Genomic DNA, 6557 nt, shown 5'->3' on the forward strand with positions numbered 1-6557 from the left:
TGATATTTTTTTACCAAAATCTCTATTTCTATCGATTAGTATGAAGAATATAAAGAGGCTCTTGTAGTTGCTCTTAGAGTATCTCCAAGAAGCTTTCTAAATCTCACTCTCTAAATCATCATTTGGATTGTATTTGCATAAAAATTGCTTTATATATCTTTTCACTCTCCAACATGTTTTCTATATCTCATGTGCACTCTAGAGAGCCATTTTCATCTTTTATTTTTTATTAGCGAAAAATCCGGAATAGAAGATGATTATATTTGGATGACCATTTAGGAAAGCTGTTGGAGGTTATTTTTTCACCAAAATCTCTATTCCTAGCATTTAGGAAAGATGGGAAGAGTTTTTTTTAGATGCTTTTAGATTCCTATATTTTATCATTCCTTTTTTTTGTCTCTCACTTCTAAATGGACTAAAAGATCGGGATGCATTGCATTGCCGTGAAATTTGTGGTGCTTTGCTGTGGATTGGACCCAACGGGCCCTTGAATCTGTGATCATCAGGAAACGCAAATGGCCCATTAATAAATGGGCCGGCTGAGAGCACGCGCTTTGGGGTAGTGGTGTTGCCTCGTCAGCTCCCTGCAGAGCGGTGGCGGCGACTCCTGCGAGCACCGGCGCGACCACTCCGGCGATCTCCGGCAGGTCCGCTCCTGCTTCTTCCTGCCTTCCCCGTTTATTAACCGCTATAAGCCTTCCGCTCCTTCTCACCATCTTCTTGCGCCGCAGCGGCCCCCCGTTTGTTCACAGACATGCCTCCGAGTAAAAGGGCAAAACTGGACGGTGCGGCGTCGCCGGATGCTGGCGGCGATCGCATCAGCGCGCTCCCGGACGACGCCCTCCATCACGTCCTCGCGTTCCTCCCGGCGGAGGACGCCGTGCGGACATGCGTGCTCGCTCGGCGCTGGCGCCATCTCTGGAAGTCCGCCACAGGTCTGCGTATCGGGTTCGGCCATGGAGATACACCGCCGTTCGTGGACAGTCTCAGACACTTCGTCAATCATCTGCTCCTCCTCCGCAAGCGCGATTCCTGTCTCCTTACATGCGAGCTCAGATTAGGGCCCCGGGTATACTGGTTGGTTGAAGAGCGAAACAATCTGAATCTCTGGATCCGGCATGTTGTAGACCGTGAAGTTCGGATGCTCAGGCTCGAAATCCATGACTTCTATTATGGATTTCACTTAGACAACTTGCCTCTTGTCTCTCAGCACTTGAAAACGCTAGCACTTATCGGTGTGTGCTTAAATAGTCTCTGCAACTTCTCCAATTGTCCGAATCTGGAACATCTAGTGATTGCTGAGTCTTACATTTATGAGGCCCCTCAGATCTCGTCAAAATCCCTGAAACACCTGAGCATCAACGATTGCTATTTTGGTTATAAGGGATCGCACACTCTTATTTGTACCCCAAACCTTGTTTCACTTAGGCTAGATGGTCATTTCGCCTCGGTTCCAGTTTTGGGTAGCATGCCATCATTAAAAGAGGCATTTGCCAGAGATCATATTTGGGATTGTGGAAGTGAGGATTGTTTCTCTTGTAATGGTTTCATACCTGACGAATCCGACTACAAGAACAAATGTTTTCTTCTGCAAGGATTGTCAGAAGCTGAGAATTTGACATTGATGTGTGACTACAATGGGGTACACTTTTGTAAATTTTGTCCGTTAACACCTTTATTACATTGTTCGATTATTATTATTTCCTGTTTTGTCCGACTATTATTTTTTCGATTGCTATATTGTCCTATTATTATTTTTTCCATTCTTATGTTGTCTGATTAGTCTGACTGATTGTATTTCTGCTGTGGTATTTATATCAAGTTTTAGATATTCATAAAAACAAAACCCGGGTCTGTTTTCACACTGAATAATAGTCATTTTTTTCTGTCTGCATTTTGTCCAGGTTGTTTTCCGCAGGGATTTGGAGTGGTACCCAACTTTTAACAACTTGAGGACTCTACTGCTGAATGAATGGTGGTGCTTGGATCCTGACTTCTATGGGCTAAATCTCATTTCAAGCACTCACCGGTTCTGGAGGAGCTCAACCTTCATCTTTTTACTAAGGTATATATATTTTATGTAACTACTGCTTTGTTGACACTGATGGATTACTGTGGTTTATCACAGGGACCTCAACATAAAGTGGAAATGATAGGCAGGTACAATCAAATGGTGAGACCATCTACTATATTAAAACACATGAAGGATATTGAAGTCAAATGTGATGTGGTTAACAAGCAAGTTCACAAAGTTTTGAAGTTTCTGGATACATTTGGCATACCTAAGCGAACTAGCAAAACACTTGGTGTTTTCTACAATTTATTTAAACTTTCCTTCATGTATGCAAATTAAATCAAGCATTGAATAAGCTCCTAACTTTCTTGGAAAGCATTCAATTAACTTAACAATCAGGGTGACATGTTTGGATCCTTTTTTTGGCAATCTTTTCCAGAGAGCTAGAAGATATACAGAGAGGTGCTGAAATTAAATGCTCTGCATAAACAGTATACATTATCTTCTGGCAGTTCTTAATATTTTAATTAGCTCTGAACATAAACATAAATATCACTACTGGATTATTCCATGAGATTTTTATAATATTCTATGCTTCCAAAGCTTTCAGTGCAACCATCATGCTGTTGCTAAACAAACTAGAACACAAGTGGAATTGGGGCGGCCAGAGGGCAGCTTGGCCAACAGGCCGCTTGGATTGTATTGAATTGCAATGACAACTTAGATACAAGAAGATGCTAACCACTGCATATATAGGCAAGTGGTGTACCTACTCCTTAGCATATTCTAATTGCATAAAGCAGATGCTATGATTCCTACTTGGTTGCCAAGGCACCATGATCAACTTGGTTGCCAAGGAACCTGAAAATTACACGACAGTGAATAGTAAATAGGGTGGATACATTGAGGTTCAGCACTAGGCTAACACCCTCACATGCAGCTTTGGCTTCTTAAAATATCAATCTGTTTCTTGTTTGTAGGAACCAAGTGCATGTACTTGATTAGAAATCAAAGCTATGCCTTTGGCTTCACGTATGATGATATTGTTTGTAGTCTTCTCAAATACAGCTGCATAAATAGTAATATCCTTACACCAAATGTTCTTGGGGGAGTAAGGGTTCGAAAGCTGTACTCCTCATGTTTGCAGTCATTTTATTAGATTTTCCTTCTTTCTACTATTGCGCAGTTTGCTAAGAGTAGCCATTGCAGCAGAAGACCTCTCTCCCTATTGTGCCCCAAGCTAATCCTTTGCGCCGTCCCTTCTCCTATGTCCCCAACCACCACCTGAAGCCAAGGTAGTTACAGCTGTGCAGATCGCGCGATGGGTGGTGGTGTCCTTTGTCAACACCTTTGGAGTGCAGATCTCTGGCGCTAGAGAAACTGGAGCCCTGAACTTGTCTGCACTGCTTCAGTGCCTCATTCTTTTTTTTTTGAATGAACAACTCTACCTCTCAATTAAGGAAGGAAAGAGAGTTTATGTACAGAAAGTGGCATCGGCACGAAACCCCCAAAGGGAACATAGAGTAAAGTAAAGCACACAACACACACGTCCTGGGGGATAGATACAAGGTCTAAGTCAGGTTGTTGAAGACCCTAGAGCATAGGTCGATGTCCTCTTTGGTTTTGGAGGCTACCTGCCGGACATCCATCACCAAATTTTGGAAAATCCTTCTGTTTCTTTTCTTCCAAATGTTCCACATTGTGTAGATGACCACCCCGTTGAAGTGTCTACGTCTCTGCCTTGGGATGTTGGCTGCCCCCTGTTCCCACCACACCCTTATGCTAGATGGCTGCACCTGATGCCGAATTAAGTCCACATCGAAGTGTTCCCACCCCAGCATAAGGCCAGACTTCTATGGCCAGGGGGCACAACAGGCACAAGCGAAGGGCCGTTTCTAGTGGTCCATTGCACAGCACACAATGGTCTTGGTGTGGCCAATTTCTTAGCTGCAAGTTGTCTGCCGTTAGGATCTTGTTTTGTATGAGAATCCAAGTGAAGACTTTGCATTTGTTTTCGGCATGTGCCTTCCAAATAAGATCCGGACGGAATCTGCGGTAGGATCCTTGGAATTGTATGCGGTATGCTGATTGGGTTGAGTAAATGCCATCTGTTGACCACTTCCAAACAATGGAGTCCCGTATTCCAGGCTGCAGCTGGATGCTCTGTACCCTGAGCCACAGTGAGACGAATTCCTCTAAGTGAGTGGCTGTTGTGATCCTGCCTCTGAGCAAGCGAATCCAACTGTTATTGTGGAGCTCTTGCTGGACCGTTGTGTTTTTCCTCTTAACAAGTTCAAAGAGGTGTGGCGCAAGGTTTTTGGGAGCTTCACCGTCCAGCCAACTATGATGCCAGAACTGTGCTTTCTTACCGTCCCCGACCGTGACGATGGTTGAGGCATTGAAGAGGAGTCTATCTGCTGGTTTACAAGGCAAGTCCATACCAGCCCAAGGTTAGGAGGGATTTGTCCAGTCCTGCCACAGCCGACGCAATCGCAACGCTCTCCCAAATTTCTCCAAGTCTGGGACCCCAAGGCCACCAAGCTCTTTTGGTTTTGACACTGTCGGCCAGTTGACAAGGCGGTGATCTCCATTTGTGTTCTCTTCCCCTTTCCAAAGGAATGACCTGTGGATTATGTCAATCTGTTTTTTGGTCCAGGCAGCAAGTGGGAAGACAGTGAGGTGGTAGGTAGGCATAGACGATAGGACCGAAGTGACCAGCGTTAAGCGTCCTTCTTTGTTTAGCAACTTGCCCTTCCAGCCCAGTAATCTCTGGCTGATTCGCTCTATGAGGGGTTGCACGTGTACTTTACGCAGTGGCCTGTAGTGTAGCTGTAGACCAAGGCAGCAGCACGGAAAAGTGTCTCTGGTCCCCGAAAAGGATGAGAAAACATGATCAAGGTCGATATCTTCGCATCTAATCGGGTGGACGGAGCTTTTATCCATGTTTATGCACAGCCCAGACACCTTCCCGAATGTCTCAAGAATGATCTTGACGGCGTCGATGTCCTCTTTTTTTGGGTTTACGAAGATTGCAGCATCATCAGCATACATGGACGTTCTCCACTTTGCCGCAACAAGAGGCAGCTGCGTGAGGACGTTGTGGCTGGTGGCAAGGTCCAACAATCGCTGCAATGGGTCCATGGCTAAGATGAAGAGCATAGGTGATAGCGGATCACCCTGGCGCACCCCTCTGGCGTGGCGGAATTTTCCTCCAGGCACGCCATTTAGCAAGGCTCTAGAGCCGTATTCCTCCTTGCTGTGCATTCTTTAGTGGAGCTGAGGATAGTGAGGAAGAACCAGGAGCTGAGTCCTGGACATAGAGATGAGGGGTGATGGAGGTTAGTGATCTCCATGGCATAGAGCTGTCAGAGAGGAGATAGGATAGGTAAAGATGCGAGGACAGATACACCGAAGGTCACGTCAGTCTCATGTTAATATTTTCAGCTGCAGGTATCTCATAATTTGGGAACTGGGATTAATAATTCAGATATCTAGTGAGGTGGGCAAAGAATTGTGCTGAATTATGGCACAATAACATAAAACTAAATGGGGTTAGTTGGGACTTGGGGTAAAGACCCTTAGGTAGAGCAGGGGCGGAGAAAGACACTTGTTTATTTCTTGCTTTTGTAGTTATAACTCGAACACTTTTGTAGTTATTCCTTGGCCGGTAAAATAACATTTATTTCGTAGCAAAGACAATCTTACCAGCTAATAGAACCTTTATGACTTTCTTCCCCTAATAGTTAAATTAGGCTCCAGCTGCGCTGCTTCTGCCATCTTGACACATGTATGCTCACAGGGGCTGATGCCCATTAAACCTTCAAGCCATGTCATGCTGGCTAGCAAATTCACATCATGCTAATATTGTCGTCTCATTGTTCAGTTTACTTTTCTGCCTTTTGCTCACTGATGGTTTATACTAAACTTCAAACTCTGATGTGATGAGACGATAATGTAGGGGTTCTTGTCAGCCAGATGCATTCATGTCATGGCTTATGAGTGCAGAGAAAAAAATCGGATATCAAAGCTTGGAAAACTATTTGACTTGAACCTTTTGCTCTGCTGCATATTTGTACACGCAGCACACGAACTTCAACAGTTGCAACACGCTCACACAACGAGGGCGTGATTGTTCCCTGTCTGACTGCACCTCGGAAGCTTTAACGTTGAGAAGCTTCTTTTGGCTAACGCTATGATCACAAGCATAGAAAACAAGGTCCGATTCGCATTAGAAAATATTAGATTCTCCTTGAAAACAGATTGAAAACGAGCACGGAGCAAAGGTACTAGTAGATCAATTTAAGATCTGAACCCAATTAGCAATTGACATGCAAAGGCAAAGCAAAACATATACCAGTGTTGATGTATGGTTGCCAAGTGTGGTAAATGCAGACGGTAATGGAATCGAATTATATCAATCACACTCTTTGTCTGGTTCTGGTCGGCAACGGAATAATTAAGAAACGCCACTACACTCGATTTGGAGCAGCATCCAGCTCTCTGCTGGCTAGCTCCATATCCGATTATTACGCGGGATTTGTTT

The 6557-nt window shown here is 44.4% G+C and overlaps 1 pseudogene; it reads left to right on the top strand.

Annotated features, from left to right (window-relative positions):
* Positions 1–575: 575 nt before the first annotated feature.
* LOC136482246 (MEIOTIC F-BOX protein MOF-like) lies at positions 576–2534 on the top strand (annotated as a pseudogene).
* Positions 2535–6557: the final 4023 nt, after the last annotated feature.

The sequence above is a fragment of the Miscanthus floridulus genome, chromosome 9, assembly GCF_019320115.1.
Source record: "Miscanthus floridulus cultivar M001 chromosome 9, ASM1932011v1, whole genome shotgun sequence".
Classification (NCBI taxonomy): domain Eukaryota; kingdom Viridiplantae; phylum Streptophyta; class Magnoliopsida; order Poales; family Poaceae; genus Miscanthus; species Miscanthus floridulus.